The 18,341-nt window shown below is 39.9% G+C and overlaps 1 protein-coding gene across 2 annotated transcripts in view; it reads right to left on the bottom strand.

Moving 5' to 3' along the window:
- SNAP23 (synaptosome associated protein 23) overlaps window positions 1-17,210 on the bottom strand; it is a 36,128-nt gene extending 18,918 nt beyond the window's left edge. Inside the window, exons 1-2 of one of the 2 annotated variants that reach the window (XM_065941341.1) lie at window positions 17,074-17,160; window positions 1,942-2,007 (exon numbers count right to left, since the gene is read on the bottom strand). The gene's annotated coding sequence lies outside the window, so the exon portion shown is untranslated. Of the gene's footprint in view, window positions 1-1,941; window positions 2,008-17,073 lie in introns of both variants that reach the window. The other variant, XM_065941340.1, reaches the window with a different exon arrangement.
- Window positions 17,211-18,341: the final 1,131 nt, after the last annotated feature.

Raw genomic sequence — 18,341 nt, 5'->3', positions numbered from 1 at the left:
CTCATTTCAAAATTTCAGATACTTCCTTTAGTAATACCATGAAATTTTATCTCTTCCACAGACTCAAAGATGGTTAAACTGAAGGAAGAACTAGAAAGACCAGAATAATCATGGTTTTCAGCTGTTTTATAATTTAGAACCTGAAAAACATCTATGCTAATTTAGAAAAAGAAAATAATACTACTGGGAAGAAGGAATACAAAGAACAAAGGACTTAGAACTTAACAGGAGATCTAGGTCTCCATTGATAAAAATGGAGAGACAGGAAGTAATGAAGAAACAGCACTTTAAATCGATTCCTGACAAGACCAATATAAAAACGATTTTATAAGGTATTAACTCAGTTTATACCAGAAAGCAAGGAGTTTGCATTAAGATATTCTACCAAATTAGTTTCCTACTTTATTCCTTCTCTTAAAGTTAATCACAATGTAAATTCCTCTATGAGTTATAGTTATTACTGTACTCTTAACAGTTTGATATAATTTGCAATTCTCTTTGGCATATTTTGATTAGACTTTCATGGTAACCAATGTATTTACAAGTAGAAACTTCCATTCAGAGCAGGTTAGCATAGTGGTGAGTAGCAGGAGCTCCAGCATCCAAATTCTGATCCCAAAATATATTTGCTGTGTGACCTTGGGCAAGCTACCTCTCCCCACTAAAGCTCAGTTTCGGCATTTATAAGATAGGTAACAGATCTATCAGACCTATCGAACAGATGTAAGGCTTTTTTGGTGAAGATTAAAGAAAATGATCCAGGGACTTCCCTGGTGCTCCAGTGGTTAAGATTCCACCTTGCAATGTAGGAGACATGGGTTTGATCCCTGGTTGGGGAACTAAAATCCCACATGCCACAGGGCAACTACTGAGTCCAAGCACTATGGGGCCCATCGGCCATAATTAGAGAAGTCTGGGTGCTGCAATTAAGACCTGACACAGCCAAATAAATTAAAGAAAGAAGCCATTTAAATAAAAGTCTGTAGGATTTTCTTTAAAATAATTCGAAAGTAAGGAGATGAGTGGGAGTTTATAGAAGATGCAAGAATGGCCATGATTGCTGAAGCTGGGTGAATAATACATGGACGGTCATTATGTTACTTTTTTAACTTTTTATTAGGAAAAAATGTTAATATACAAAAAAATTTGTAAATTACAGCTAACTTTTTAATAATCTTTACTCATCATTTTGAAAGTCTAGATAGTGGGTAGGGGATTGAGAGGACTCTAACTACAATGATTAACACTTATAAAGCATTATACATACATATTCTAGAAACAAAAATATATATAAATACACATACACACATTCATTTAATCCTTACAACACTGAGTCTATTCAGGCTGCAATAACAAAATACCAGACTGGGTATTTTACAAGTCCTTGTGAGGGCCCTCTTTATGATTTAAAGCTGGAGCAGCCACACATGGTGGGAGGAGCTAGCAACTCAGGAGTCATTTTTATAAGACACTAATCCCACTAATGAGAGTTCCACCCTCATGGTTTAAGCACCAACCAAATGCCCTACCTACTAACACCATCACATTCTGCGATTTGGATTTTAAACATACGAATTTTGGAGGGGAGGACACACAAACATTAAGACCACAGCAAACACTATTTAATCCCACATTTTACATATGTGCAAACTAAGGAACAGCGAGGTTAAGCAACTTTTGCAAGGTCGCACAGTACAGCAAGGATGAAATCTAGGCAAATTGCGCCAGAGCATGTGTTTTCAATTACTATTAAGCATATTACACGGAGAATAGAGAGCCATATTATTAAGTCAATAAAATCTGTAGCCACAAAGAATCTTTGCCCGAAGAAAACTACAGTTGACCCTTTAACAATGCAGGGGGGCTAGGTTAGTACTGTAGTAGGTATTCATTGGGGAAAAAAAATCAAAGTATAACTGTACACACCCAGTTTAAACTCACCTCGTTCAAGGGGCAACCAGTATATACATGAAGTCCCTGTGAGACAGGAAAGCGCCAGGGCAGAACCTTTAAAAGAATGATAGCCACTGAAGACATAAACTGGTTAGGACCAACTAGGTTCAGGATGGTGGATAACTGGCTTCTAGGCCTTGAGCCTCAGTATACACTCCTTACAATATCAATACATCTGCAAACTAAATAACACACCCATAGGCACCATAACAGTTCCAAGGCTGACCATAAATGGCCAAAAAGTGGATGGTGACCCAATTCCTGGAAATCCCCACCCCTTTCCTAAAAGAGTTGGAATAATCCTCCCACTCATTAGCCTATAACACTGCAAACCCCTATAAAAACTGACAACTCTCCTGTACCCAGGGGCCTCTCATTCTGTATATGGATGGCCCACATTCTGTCTATGGAGTGTGTATCTCCCTGATAAACCTTTTTTCACTTTACCATGGCTTGCCCTTGAATTCTTTCCAGTGTGAAGTCAAGAATCCACAATAGGTGGCCATTCCAGGAACTCGCCGAAGACCTGGGATGTGAAAATCCTCTCGTGCCCCACTTTCCTTCCTGCAGTACCTGCTATCTGTTTTTCAAGTTGCAAAGCTTAACTTCAGCCTTAGAGTACATTTTAGAGCAGTGTTTTCCAGCACTGGCTACACATTATAATCACCTGATGAGCCTTAATAAATTTGGAGGCCAAAGTTGCTGCTCACATGAATTAAATCAGAATCTCTGGGGGTGAGAGCTAGGTACTAGTAGATTTTAAAGTTCCCCAGGTGATTCCAATGTGCAGCCAAGGTTGAAAACCACCGTTTCAGATAAGTTTTTGCTTTTTAATGTACAAATAAGTACTAATGGATACTATCCTACCCCGTTATAATTCTGATACCTAATGGAGGAAAAACCTTGCTAGCACTTAATGACCCAAGATAAGAACAACTTGGGCTTCAAAAAGTTAAACCCAGAATTACCGTATGATCCAGCACTTTTATTCATATGTTAGAAATAAATGAAAATACTGTCCACACAACTGGTACAGCAATGTTCAAATAGCTGTAATAGCTATTCATAATAGCCAAAAACTAGGGGAAAAAACGAGACGGGGATAAAGATGGCAGAGTAGGAGGACACTTAACTCACCTCCCCCCACCCCAAAATACATCTACATATGCAACAATTCTCAAGGAAAATTGCTGGAAATCCCTATGCAACCAAAGCTACAAGAGAGATCTCCATTTAACAGGGAAGGGTGGAAAAAGGCATCAGGTTGGAATCTACACCCTGGGAAGGATCCGGAAGAAAGAGAAGGTCTGCAGGGGCGGACTCTCGCCATGGGAAACAGGCAGGTCAAGAAACAATGTGGGCATCTCAGACCTGTGCACAAAGGAGACAAGCTCTACTGGCTGCAGGGAGAAACAGCAGGACAGGATGAAGAGCTGGAGAAGCCTAGACTCTACTCGGAGGAGTGCACGCGTACTGGCTTGCCAACAGTCAGGGTGCACAGAGTCTTGCATGGTGGCTGCTACCTCCCTGCAGATCCTGAGTTCAAAAGGCAGTAATAAAAATGCTAATGAATTAAGAAAGATTATCAGTGGAAATGCAGGGCTTAGGAGGCTCAAAGATCATCTGGAAGATCCCCTGGAGAAGGAAATGTCAACCCACTCCAGTATTTTGGCCTGGGAAATTGCATGGACAGAGGAGCCTGGCAGGATACAGTCCAAGGGGTTGCAAAAGAGTTGGACATGACTTGCGACTACACAACAACCATCAATCAACAGAAATGCAGGTCACTGTTACAAAGATCTAGAAAATATAAAGATGAACCACTCAAAATAGATAATTCAATTGCTGAGATAAAAAGCAATCTAGAAGCAAGGAATAGCTGACTAAACAACACAAAAACAAACAAGTGATCTGGAAGATAAAATAATGGAAATCACCCAGTCAGAACAACAAAAAGACAAATGACAAGAAAAAAAGAAAGCAACATACAAGATCTATGGAAAATTGAAAAATGTGCCAACCTATGAATAACAGGGGATTCAAAAGGAGGAGAGAAGTAGACCAAAAATGTTTAAAGAAGTTATGGCTGAAATCTTCCCAAGTCTAAAGGAAACAGACATTCAGGTACAGAAGCACAGAGGGTTTCAAATAAGATGAATCCAAACGACCCACACCAAGATATATCATAATTAAAATGGCAAAAGTAAAAGAGAATTTTAAAGGAGAAAGAAAAAAAACAAAGTATCAGTTATAAGGAAAGTCCCATAAGGCCAGCAGCTAATTTCTCTGCAGAAACTCTGCAGGCCAAAAGGGAGTGGCATGATATATTTCAAAGTGCTGAAAGGGAAAAACCTGCAACCTAAAATACTCCCTAGTAAGATTATCATGTAGAACAGGAGAGTTAAAGAATTTCTCAGACAAGCAAAAACTAAAAGGATTCAGCAATACCAAACCTACCCTCAAAAAAGGGAAGAGGTAAAACTATCACTATTGGCAGATGAAATGAGTGCCAAAGAATTGATGCTGTGGGGCTGGAGAAGACTTGAGAGTCCTTGGACTGCAAGGAGATCAAACCAGTCAATCCTAAAAGAAATCAACCCTGAATATTCACTGGAAGGGCTGATGTTAAAGACTCAATAATTCGGCCACATGATGCAAAGAGCTGACTCACTGGAAAAGATCCTGATGCTGGGAAAGATTGAGGGCAAGAGGAGATGGTGCAACAGAGGATGAGATGGTTGGACAGCATCACCGACTCAGTGGACATGAGTTTGAGCAAACTCCAGAAGACAGTGAAGGACAAAGAAGGCTGGCATGCTGCAGTCCATGGGGTCACAAAGACTTGGACGTGACTTAGCAACTGAACAACAACGATGGATATCTATACAGAGAACCCTTACTCCTTGTGTGTGCTGCCATGTCCAACTATTTGCAACCCCATGGACAGGCTCCTCTGTCCATGGAATTTTCTAGGCAAGAATACTGGAGTGGGTTGCCATTTTCTTCTCCAAGAGACACCTTAAGTCTACACAAAACTAGTTATGTACCAGAACTAATAAATGAATTCAGAAAGGCAGCAGGATACAAGATTAATAGAGAGATCTGTTGCATTTCTTTACACTAATAATGAAATATCAGAAAGAGAAAGCAATAAAAAAAATCCATTTAAAATCATATCAAAAGGGAATTCCCCTGGTGGTTCAGTGGTTAGGACTCTGTGCTCTCACTGCTGAGGGTCTGGGTTCAATCTCTGCTTGGGGAACCAAGATCCCACATGCTGCAGGGTGTGGCCAAAACAAACAATCAATATCCCTAATTATTAGAGAAATGTAAATCAAAATCACAATGAGATATCACCTCACACCAGTCAGAATGGCCATCATCAAAAAGTTTATAAATAATAAATGTGAGAGAAAGTGTGGAGAAAAGGGTACCCTCCAACACTGTTGGTGGGAAAGTAAATTGGTGCAGCTACCATGTAAAACAGTATGGAGGGTCCTTAAAAAAACAAAGCTACCATACAATCCAGCAACCCCAGTTCCTAGGTATGTATCTGGAAAAAATGAAAACTAATTCAAAAAGATACATGCACCCTGATTTCACAGCAGCACTGTTTACAATAGCCAAGACATGAAAACGACCATGCATCCACTAACAGATGAGTAGTTTAAGAAGATGTGGTATATACATATATAATGAAATATCACTCAGCTATAAAAAAGAATGAAACATTGCTATTTGCAGCAACATGGGTGAACCTAGAGATTATGCTTAATGAAATGAGAGCAAGACAAATACTATATGATATCGCTTATATGTGGAATCTAAAAAATAATACAAGTGAATTTATATACAAAATAGAAACAGACTCACAGACACAGAAAACAAACTTATGGTTACCAGAGGGGAGGGAGGAGGGAGGGACAATTAGGAGTAAGGGGTTAACAGGTACAAACTACTACACCTGAACTAGATAAAACAACCAGAATTCACTGTATAGCAGAGGGAATTATAGTTATAATCTTGCAATAACCTATAGGGGAATGTAATCTAAAAAAAGAAATAACTGAATCACTATGCTGTACACCCAAAACTAACACAATATTATAAATCAACTATACTTCAATTCTTGGAAGAGGAAATGGCAACCCACTCCAGTATTCTTGCCTGGAGAATCCCATGGACAGGGGAGCCTGGCAGGATACAGTCCACAGGGTCGCAAAGAGTTGGACACGACTTAGCAACTATACACATACTTCAACTAAAAAAAAAAAAAAAAAAGGCAGGGAAAAACTCAAATGTCCATACAATGGAGTATCATTCAGACATAGAAAGGAATGTTACATGCTATAACATGTTGTTGTTGTTTTTCAGTTGTCAAGTAGCGTCCAACTCTTTGGGATCCTATGGACTATAGCACGCCAAGCCTCCTTGTCCCCCATCATCTTCTGGAGCTTGCCCAAATTCATGCCCATTGAATCAGTGATGACATCCAACCATCTCATCCACTGTCACCCTTTTCTCCTTCTGTTTTCAATCTTTCCCAGCATCAGGGTCTTTTCCAATCAGTCAGCTCTTAGCATCAGGTGGCCAAAGTATCTCCTTGCAGTCCATGGGACTCCGAAGAGTCTTCTCCAGCACCACAGTCCAAAAGCATCAATTCTTTAGTGGTCTGCCTTTTATGGTTCAGCTCTCACATCCATACATGACTCCTGGAAAGACCACAGCCTTGACTATATGGACCTTTGTCAGCAAAAGTGATGTCTCTGCTTTTTAACACACTGTCTAGGTTTGTTATAGCTTTCCTGCCAAGAAGCAATCGTCTTCTAATTTCATGACTGCAGTCACCATCTGCAGTGATTTCAAAGCCCAAGAAGAGGAAACCTGTCACTGCTTCCACCTTTTCCTCTTCCATCTGACATGAAGTGATAGGACTGGATGCCATGATCTTAGCTTTTTAATACTGAGTTTTAACTGGCTTTTTCACTTTCTTCTTTCACCCTCATCAAGAGGCTCTTTAGTTCTTCGCATTCTGCCATTAAAGTGGTATCATTCACATATCTGAGGTTGTTGATGTTTCTCCCAGCAATCTTGATTCCAGTTTGTAATTCATCCAGTCCAGCATTTTGTATAACGTGTTCTGCGTATAAGTTAAATAAACAGGATGACAATAAACAGCCTTATCGTACTCCTTTCTCAATCTTGAACCAGTCAGTTGTTCCATACAAGGTTCTAACTGTTGTTCTTGACTCACATACAGGTTTCTCAAGACACAGGTAAGATGGTCTGGTATTCCCATCTCTTTAATCCCATCTCTCTAAGAGTTTCCACACCACTGCCTTGTCATGGCAAAGGAACTCAATGAAGCTAGGAGCCATACTGTGCAGAGCCACTCAAGACGGATGGGTCATAGTGTAGAGTTCTGAGAAAATGTGATCCACTGGAGGAGGGAATGGCAAACCACTCTAGTATACTTGCCATGAGAACCCCATGAACTGTATAAAAAGGCTATAACTTGTATGAGCCTCAAAAGCATAATTCTTACTGAACAAAGCCAAATACAAAAGGCCCCATATTGTATGATGCCATTTATATAAAATGTCCAAAAGAGATAAATCCATAAAGGCAGAAAGTAGATCAGTTGTTGCCAGGGTAGGGGGAGGTGGGACTGACTATCAACAGGTATGGGGATGTTTGGGGGTAATGGAAATGTTCTGGAATTAGTGGTGATGGCTCCAGTCATACAAATATGCTAAAAGCCACTAAATGGTATACTTTAAAATGGTGAATTTTAAGTTATATGAATAATATCTTGAATTTAAAAAAAACTGAAAAAGTCTTAAGAGTAGAGAAAGACTACGTGAAAGAATAGACTAATAAAAGAAAAAAGTTTGAGTAGGAATTAAAAGGAAGACAGGAAAGAAAACATTAATTTTGTAGCTTTTCCTATGCTAAACAAACTATTCTCTGCCACAGTGTAAAATCTAAGTTAGAGATTTAGTTAAAATAATAAATGATAGCAGCTAGAGAGTAGGCACCACTGAAATAAAAAGTATATTTTAGATTAAATTGATCACCTTTCTTTTCCAGGAAGAAAAATGGTTGGAAAATGGCAGAACAACTATGTTAAGAAATACACCTTATAGCCTTCTTCATTAACTTCTTCCTTCCAATTTCTTGGAACTCTGAAAACGTGTATTTCTGTATTTTTAAAAGGAAAAAAACTTCAAGTTTTACTTCTTGTAGTGAGAGAAAATTACTTTAAAACTGGTATTCCTGGCTATTATTAATAACTGTGCAATAGAAAGTGAAACCTAAATAAGACAACAACCAATGCATTATTTACACGCTAGTATATTTGAAAACACTGATTTTTTGGAAAGACTTAAAATGGTCATTACAAAAGGTTAGACACTATTATTTCTATCAATAAATATTAATGCTACATTAAAAATAAATATAGTTTAATATCAACAACCTCAGATATGCAGATGAACCACTCTAATGACAGAAACTGAAGAGGAACTAGAGTCTCTAGATGAAAGTGGAAAAGGAAAGTCAAAAAGCTGGCTTAAAATTCAACATTAAAAAACCCAAGATTGTGACATCTGCTCCCATCATTTCTGGGAAAATAGAAGGCAGAAAAGTGGAAGCAGTGATGGATTTTGCATCCAGATTATCTATGGCCATTTCAATTCTTCTATAAAATTAAAGTTTAACTTGAACATTATTTAAGAAGATAAAATGCTGATTTAAAAAAATCAAAATTCTCAAAAAGATAATGAAATATATACAAGAAAAATTAAAATACCCCTCTTCTCTGGCCTTTTCTCATTTTTATCAATTTAGAAAAAAATCACAGATAAAGACAAAAATACCTAAGTGCCAATATTACTTATAATGTTAAAAAATTCAGAGAGGTCTATATAACCAATGATAAGAGAGATCTGATTGAAAAAGTATGGTATAACTACATGATGGAATGTCATTCAGCCATTAAAAATTATTTTTGATGATGTGATATTCTTCCATGTTTAACTTTAATGACGTATATACACACGGTTTGAGATATCGAATAGTTATACAGCAGTAATAAATAGCAGTTCCCCTGCCCTCCCTCTTCCCTCAAACCAATTCCTGTTCCCAGGACCCCAGAGAAAAATTTTAAACAGTATTAGTCGTTTTAGTATTTAACTCCCAATCTCTAAATCATGCTTATGGTGTTGTTTCTTGATATTTGTTAGTTTTGGGTATCATCCACTGACTTTCTACGATGAAGATATTTAACTCTTATATCTTCCCATCTCCTCTGAGCGTTCATGTTTATCCTCACATTATAGACTGGCTGGCTCTTTTAAATTCTTGACTGGAAATCAGAAGTCTTAAGCAGTGAAGAAATCTGTTCAACTCTGTCCCACTCACACATAGATGACCATAAAACCTTTCCTTCCAATAATGTTTTTTATTAATCCCAAAGAATCCAGGGTTCCACAGAACACCAATTGGAAAATACAAGCTTACAGAAATTTTCTGCTTAATTAACCAATTATGTGTGAATAAAATTTATTTTTAATTCTCATCTCAGAGAACTATCTCTAAAGGGAAATAAACCTCAGAGATCACCTAGTCTAACTTTTATATGCTATGAGAATAAAGTGTAATTCTTAGGCTCTCTATATATTAAACAATCTTTACTGGAGAAGTGGCAGGGGTGGGGGTATACTTTTTGGAACAGACTTGATGTTAGCTGAGAAAGAAAAGGCAGAGGAGTGTGGTCATAAGATGGCAAGAGGGAACAGAGTCCAGCTGAAGAGGGAAACTGTAGGCCAGGGCTGTCAGAAGGGAACGGGTAAAAAGCACCATGTAGCTATGGTGACTTCCCCAAGAGAACTGAAAACTCGTGGAGAGCAAGACGGAGAGCAAGGAGGAGTCAGCAGCCTGCCTAGGCTGAAAGCACAGCAGAAAGGAACCCTGGTCCTAGAACGTGTCTCTCTTAATACATACTACAAGCATTTTTCAAGCATCTCTTGTCAAGTAAAGGAACATATCTGATGTTAAGAAAATTACCTTTGTTTCTTTTGCAGTGTGTATTTTATGCTACACTGTAGTTAGGATATGGAAAATAAAGCATTCTTCTCTATTGCCTCTAAATATATACAGTTTTCCATTTCACTTAAGTTTTCTAATTGTTTTATGCACATAAATTCTCTCTCTCTATAGGACTATAGTCTTCCTAGACTGAGGTGAAGACCATCTGAAATGCTGTCAAGGCCTAGTTAGGTTGAATATGATTTCAGCCATAATTCTCCAGTGACTAAACTTGCTACTTGCAGATAAGGTGAGATGCTTTAAAACACTGTGTTGAATGAGCATAATGTGGTGGTTCATAACACAGACTCGGATGTCAGACAGACCCTGAGTTCGTTCTCGCTCTGGTACCCAGGCAATTTACCTAACCTATTCAAGTCTCAGTTTCCTCATTCATTAGGACAACAATTCTACCAAGAGGGTTGTTTCAGAAATAAAACTATTAATAGTTAAGCTACATAACATGCTTAGCACAGAGTAAAGACTCTTGAAATAATAATTATTAATGAACTACCCATTTTCACTCATGTTATTTGTTACGTACTCCGTGGCATCTGACTCCTGGTATCAGAATATTTGAGAAGCTAATCAGAAAGCTTCCAGGCAAACTTAGAATCAGAGCCACAATACTTGGATGGTTGTGGTGAATATTTCATTCAGGCTGTTGGAAGCCATCCCTACCTCACATGTGGTACCTCATGTCATGAATTATTAGGTGTCTGGAATGGCACCTAACAAAGTACAAGTATATGCACAATGCGGGCTTACTAGGTGGCACAGTGGTAAAGAATCCTCCTATCCATGCAGGAGATGCAGGAGACGTGGGTTCGATTCCTGGGTGGGGAAGATCCCCTGAAAAAGGAACTGGCAACCTACTCCAGCATTCTTGCTTGGAGAATTCCAGGGACTGAGGAGTCTGGTGGGCTGCAGTTCATGGGATTGCAAAAGAGTTGGACATGACGGAGCATGCATGTGTGTGCGCGCGCACATGCAGACACACACAATACACCTAAGCAGCTCTTTTTTTTTTGAAGACTCCTAAAGATGAAAAATGGAGGATAAATAGAAAAAATAGAAAAAAAGGATGAGAGAGAACAAAGCAGAAGTTCAGACATGAACCATCACTTACTGCATAAAAGAATTTAGTTTTTCTTTAGATTTCATTCTTAAATTCCTTTTTTAACATGGAACAATAGAAGTGCTGACATACAAGGAAGGAAGAAAATAAGAAAAAATGTTCACATGTATACTCACAAAATACAGGCACATCGTATTCCAAAATACTCTAAACATTCTAGGGTAGGCCAAAAAGAATCCATGCTCTGATTAGGAAAATTAATTCTTCCTGAAAGCACTTAGATGAGACGAGAGTCTTATTTATATTAAGGTTAGGTTCCTCTTTTCACTTCCTCTCTCATGTCTCCTTCCTACTTCCTCCTAGAGGAACAACTTTATTCTTATACCAAGCACCCTCGAACCCCCCCGCCAAAAAAAAAAACTATGCAAATATAAGAAGTACACCTTTGAATCATATCTATTAAATATCTTGGTTTCAAAGACCACTGAAGCACATGATTCAAGACAGAAGTCATACTGCTGAGGGAGAAAGTACCACTAAAACGACTAATCAAAATGATCAAAATTACACTTCAGCTTTACAGAAACATCTATTATAACTTAATTGCTTGATGTCCAACACCAAGTTTTCAAGTCCTGCTCAACCTTGGTATTTCCACAATTATACTCTAAGTAACCAGGATATAATCCTGAGAAGGAAGATCTAGATGTGATTATAATCAATTACACTGCCCACATCTAAAAGAAAGGCTGTGAGAACAGAAAAGGGATGATCTATAAGAAAGATAAGGAGGCTCAAGAATATAGCATTCACTCCCTGGGGAACAGACAGACACAGTCTGGCAGACATACCTATGGTATCTGCCAGGGAAATACCAAGTGTGAGGTGGGAATGACTGGCAAGGTTTTACCCTGCTTGAGTGAAATATTCACCTAAGCCATCCAAGTACTTTGGCCCTGATTCCAAGTTCACTTAGATGCTTTTTGGCAAGCTTCTCAAATATTCTGATATAAGGAGTCAGATGCCACAGGTAGAAAACATAAACATTCAAATCTCCGGAAAGGAATACTCGCCCACAGCAGATTGAATGGCATTCTTGTTTATACAAAAAGCAATACAGTATAGGGACTGCTGCTGCTAAGTCACTTCAGTCGTGTTTGACTCTGTGCGACCCCAGACACGGCAGCCCACCAGGCTCCCACATCCCTGGGATTCTCCAGGCAAGAACACTGGAGTGGGTGCCATTTCCTTCTCCAATGCATGAAAGTGAAAAGTGAAAGTGAAGTCGCTCAGTCATGTCGGACTCCTGGCGACCCCATGGACTGCAGCCCACCAGGCTCTTCTGTCCATGGGATTTTCCAGGCAAGAGTACTGGAGTGGGGTGCCATTGCCTTCTCCGACAGTACAGTGATTAAGGGCCCAGTATTTGGAGGCACAATGGTTTCCAATGGTGACTATGCTTTACTCAACTTCTCTGTGCTTCTTTTCTTACTAATTACTTCAAGTGTTGTGGTAAGGACTAAGTTAACTTATACAAAAAATTTAACACCTTGCTAGATAGAATGTAGTGCTCAGTAAAAGTATAATAATTTTTCATAATAATTATGAAATGTCTCAGGATTGTGAACTGGGAATCAAAGCACAACCAACTCTAAAACAAAAATTGTGATCTTAGACTATTAAAGAAGTGCCACAGGGAATTCCCTGGCAGTCCAGTAGTTAGGACTCGGTGCTTTCACTGCCAAGGCCTAGCTTCAATCCCTGGTCAGGGAACTAAAATTCCACAAGCTGCATAGCATGGCCAAAAAAAAAAAAAAAAAAAGGCCACAATACCGACGTGCAAGAATAAAACATGTAAGTATGTGTGTGCATGTGTACAGTGGCAAGGGTGGCGTTAACAGGCAGACAGGACATAGTTGTGAAGGGCTTATATGCTATACCAAGAAATTTGGATTTTCTTTTTCTTTTTTAAAAATATTTATTTGGCTGCTCAGGGTCTTCGTTGTGGCACGCAGGGTCTTTCAGTTGCAGCATTCAAATGCTTAGTTGCAGCATGTGGGATCTAGTTCCCTGATCAGGGATCAAACCTGGGCCCCCTGCATTGAAAACATGGAATCTTAGCCACTGGACCACCCGGGAAGTCCCTGAATTTTATTTTAAAAGCATCAAATTCAGTTCAGTCGCTCAGTCGTGTCTGACTCTTTGCGACCCCATGAACCACAGTATGCCAGGCCTCCCTGTCCATCACCAACTCCCAGAGTCTACCCAAATCCATGTCCATCGAGTCGGTGATGCCCTCCAGCCATCTCATCCTCTGTCGTCCCCTTCTCTTCCTGCCCCCAATCCCTCCCAGCATCAGGGTCTTTGACAATGAGTCAACTCTTCGCATGAGGTGGTCAAAGTATTGGAGTTTCAGCTGCAGCATCAGTCCTTCCAATGAACACCCAGGACTGATCTCCTTTAGGATGGACTGGTTGGATCTCCTTGCAGTCCAAGGGACTCTCAAGAGTCTTCTCCAACACCACAGTTCAAAAGCATCAATTCTTCGGTGCTCAGCTTTCTTTATAGTCCAATTCTCACATTCATACATGACTACTGGAAAAACCATAAGCCTTGACTAGACGGACCTTTGTTGACAAAGTAATGTCTCTGTTTTTTAATATGCTGTCTAGGTTGGGCATAACTTTCCTTCCAAGGAGTAAGCGTCTTTTAATTTCATGGCTGCAATCACCATTTGCAGTGATTTTGACACCCCAAAAAATAAAGTCAGCCACTGTTTCCACTGTTTCCCCATCTATCTGCCATGAAGTGATGGGACTGTTTAGAACTAACACCCCAAAAAGATGTCCTTTTCATTATAGGGGACTGGAATGCAAAAGTAGGAAGTCAAGAAACACCCGGAGTAACAGGCAAATTTGGCCTTGGAGTACAGAATGAAGCAAGGCAAAGGCTAACAGGGTTCTGCCAAGAGAACACACTGGTCATAGCAAACACCCTCTTCCAACAACACAAGAGAAGACTCTACACATGGACATCACCAGATGGTCAACACCGAAATCAGACTGATTATATTCTTTGCAGCCAAAAGCATTAAGAGGCAATCTGAAGGTAATCTCAACTGTCAAAACATTGTTAAAATAAATTTTAAACAAGTTTTATATCCAAGAACTCACAAAAATCAAGAAGATGAAGGAATTCCAGAAAAATATAGTGAATAGTGACTTGAATATTTTAGTAGTAATTCAATCTAAACTGAAATCAAAACCAAAATGTCAGTGAACTTAAATGAGTAAAATGGAATCCCATCTCCACCCCCACCAATATTACAAAAGAACAGTAGATGCTCTTTCCTGGCTCCACAATCCACTTCCTCCAATTGTTACAGGCACTGGATTCATCTGTTCCAAGGCCCTACCATCACCACCCCCAAGACAAAGAAAAGACCAGTCCCCGTCAATTACTTTTCTGTCAATCTACAGACCTGAAAACAAAATAAAAAGAATAAAAAGTTCAGCACTCTTGACTGCAAGCAGCATCATATATTATAAATGCAAACACATATAGAATGCAAAGTACAAACACAGTTAAAAAACAGATTTCAGAATGTTAAAGCATAGGAACCACAGAAGGAAAACAAAGTACCTTAATTCAGCTGATTTCACAAAAATGTCAAAGAGCAAAATCCTCTTTTTCTCTTTTGCCAGTCTACTTTTATCTGGTTTCACCAGATAAGTTTGTTAGAACTGTCACAATAATGAATGCCATCACAAGGCTAAGAGAATTTTGGAGTCCATAACATTAAATGTTTAGGTAGTTCAATTTTCACTTTATTTTAAAAATGAGTAGATAAGACCCCAAACAGCATTTTCCAAAGTGCAGAGCAAGAACAAGAAATGATTTTGTGGGGAGGGAGGTGGGAGGTTCGGGAGGTAGGGGACATGGGTGTACCTATGGCTGATTCTTGTTGATGAATGACAGAAAAACACAAAATTCTGTAAAAAGCAATTATCCTTCAATTAAAAAACATTTAAAAAAAAAGACACTAGAGCTGAAAAATGATTTTGTTATATAAGCAATGCTTATGTACTTAATAGCTACATATTATAATGTGTACCAGAAAAGGTATAAAATATAGCTAATGATTTCACAGATTAAAACTTGTAAGAGGGTAATGTCTTTAAAAAGTCTATTAAAATTTGAAGTAAAACTTCTAAAATGCAAAATTTATGATGGCAGTATAGTTCATGGGCTTCCCTGGTGGCTCTGTGGTAAACAATCTGCCTGCAAACAAAAGAGATGTGAGTTCGATCCCTAGCTTGAGAAGATCCCCTGGAGAAGAAAATGGCAACCCACTCTAGTATTTTTGCCTGGGAAATTCTATGGACAGAGGAACCTTGTGGGTTATAATCCATGGGGTCGCAAAAGAGTTGAACATGACTTAGTGACTAAAATAACAAAAAGCAAATGGTTCAAAGCACGTGAAGTACCATACTGTCCCATAAGCAACAGGGTCTGTTTGTTTGCTTTCTTCTTGGCTCAAGGTATTGTTGCCAATGATTAGAAAAGATGTGACCTTTAGTTCAGTGAGCTTGTTACTAAAGTTGATTTAGAGTAAAAGAAACAAACACTAAGATGAATACAGAAATTTTACTATTTACAGGAAAGGGTGTAATATTGTTAAAAAATAATAATGGCATAAATAAATCATTCCTACACTGGAACTAAGACAAGAGCAATTTTCTAGTGCATATTCACAAACTATAAGCATCTAAAAAAAGAACTCTAGCAACACTGATAAACATTTAAGTTGTAGGTTAAATAATATGATCATTTTATTTACTTTCACATGACCTGTCAAAGGAGTAGAGTAATATAAAAGGTTTTTCTCCTAATTATTTACATGAATGTGTTTTTCTCATTACCTCTCACCAAACGAATGAATGACAGGTGATCACTGCACGCCTTGGCATCAACTTTGCTGGCGGCAGAAACAGTAATATTTAAAAATTTTACTATGAAATGTTTCAAGATGAGATGTCAAAGTATTTTTGTAATGATGTCTCAAGAATTTCCAGGCAAGACAAGAAAGTGGAAGAACCATTTCTATCTGGCCATAATTGGGGCACCTCACTGGGACATCTGAAAACCGATCTTAAGGGCACCACAGCAGATGTGGAGTAATATCACTCTCAATTCGTGAAGTATCTGCTACTAAGACGCTACAGTATTTTCACAGGGCTGAGGGATCACTGTCAGAGGCTGCCAATTTCCATACTCTCCTCTCCCAAGTGCCCCCACCCTTCCCCGAGAGATATAAGTTAATACTCCTTTCTCATCTTCTTTTCCCAACTTTGACGAATTTCGGTTTCTTCTAACTCCCATCTGTCTTTCCTTGCATTGTGGTCACTAACGATGAGAAAAAGTCCCCTGTGAAACACTTTCCAGGACTTTCCCCCGCCCCGCTTCCCCTGTGGAATTCGATCTTTTACCGACCCCTTCCTTCGTATGTCTTCAGTAAAGCCGCGAAGTAAAAATGGACCTCCCTGGACAGAATAGACTCTCCAATGCTATGAACCGCAGAACCCTCCTTCAAACAACTAGTTCAGAGTTTCTCTGATCACTGCGGCCACCATACAGTCTATTAAGCCCGACCGTAGCAACACCAAGAGAGTGGGAAGTTAGAGACTGGGAGTTTACTTCTGCTAGGTTTATAGGAAGAGTCCAGAGAACCATCATTCCTCCACCCTTCCTCCTCTGGCCGCTTGATAAGTCTCCCGGCGTCCAGCGTCCTCGACCAGGGCCGGACCTGCCCAGTCCCGGTCAGAGCGCCACCTTCTTCCCTTAAGCCCTACCTCACCAACTTTTCAACCGTCACGATACACTCTTTCGCCTTGGGATTATGATCCCAATCTTCTCCCCGGCCAGCTCACTCATTCCCACCCCTGCAGACTCACCAAGCGAGTTCCAGCCACTCCTCTCCGGCCGCTACAGCTCGGACACCCGCAGGCCGGACTCCCAGCTGCGCCCTTCTTGCGCCTGCGTTCGCCAGAGCGGCGCGCCTGCGCACTTCCCCGGCGCGGCGAGCCCGGACACACCCCTGCAGCTGGAGCCAATCACCGTGCGAGGGCTTTAAATCTCCCTGCCACGCAGGCGGCGAGCCCTGGGACTCACCCGTTTACGGGATAATTCGAGTACCGCCCAAAGGTGGGCGGTGTTCAGGCAACAGACTTTTACTGGGGGCAAACCGTGAGCCAGGCCTTGGGCGGGATGAACGCTGAGGAAAAGGCGGCGAATTGAATGCCTTCCCTGACCTCTGTGTCTACTGGGAGATAGATATGTAAACATATCATAGTGGACAGAATATAGTGCTTGGCACACAGAACATCCGAGGCGCCGCTGGCGCACAATGAACTAAGAGCTTTATTCTTAGGGTATCTGAAAGGGTTCCCGGAGGAAGTGAGTTTTGAGTCATGAAGGATAAGTAGGAGTTGCGCCGGAGGTACGGGAGGGAGATAAAGGTTTCCAGACTGTGGGCTTTGGAGAGTCCAAGAAGACCACGGCGCCTTCTGGAAGTTTCCTTGTGGTTCATCCTATTTAGAGGCTTAAAGCTCCTCGTATATCTTCCGGTGAAGCGGGAAATGAGTTCTTAAAAGTTGGCAATGGCCAAGACTTAGAAAATCTTGTAGTTTTGAACTAGTGAGCCTACACTTTACCATGATCACTGAGAATATTTAAAGGTTTAAAAGCAGATCCGGCAACTGCTCCAGGCTCCTCTGAGAGTACAGCACAGTGCTGGAAATAAAAGGAGTTTCAAAGGAGTTGTCTATTCCTAAGGAGTCAAGGAGGATGCAATCTGAGAAATACCACCACAGAGTTATTGGTCATCTTAGTGAAAGCTATGTGATGAAATGACAAAGAGTTAAAGATAGGTTGCAGTAGTTTGGAGAGAGGAGATGCAGAAATGGGGACAAGTTGTAGAATGCTTTTGGAAAGTATGGTCTTGAGGGGAATGGGGAAAGAAGACAAGTGTTCAAGTTTTTTGTTTCTGCTTTTTTGGGTGCTATTAGAATTAAGACAGGAGAAACTTAAGCATGCTAGGTAAGATGCAACTGAGAAAGAAAATAGTTTTAAAGAGAAGCGCTAGTCAATAGATCTTGAGTGGGTAAGTGTAGAGGCAGTCCAAAGTACTGAGGGAAGGAAAGGTCTTGGAAACAAGATAGAG

Source organism: Muntiacus reevesi, chromosome 7 (genome assembly GCF_963930625.1).
Source record: "Muntiacus reevesi chromosome 7, mMunRee1.1, whole genome shotgun sequence".
NCBI classification, from domain to species: domain Eukaryota; kingdom Metazoa; phylum Chordata; class Mammalia; order Artiodactyla; family Cervidae; genus Muntiacus; species Muntiacus reevesi.
This window is presented reverse-complemented; position numbering and strand designations above follow the sequence as displayed.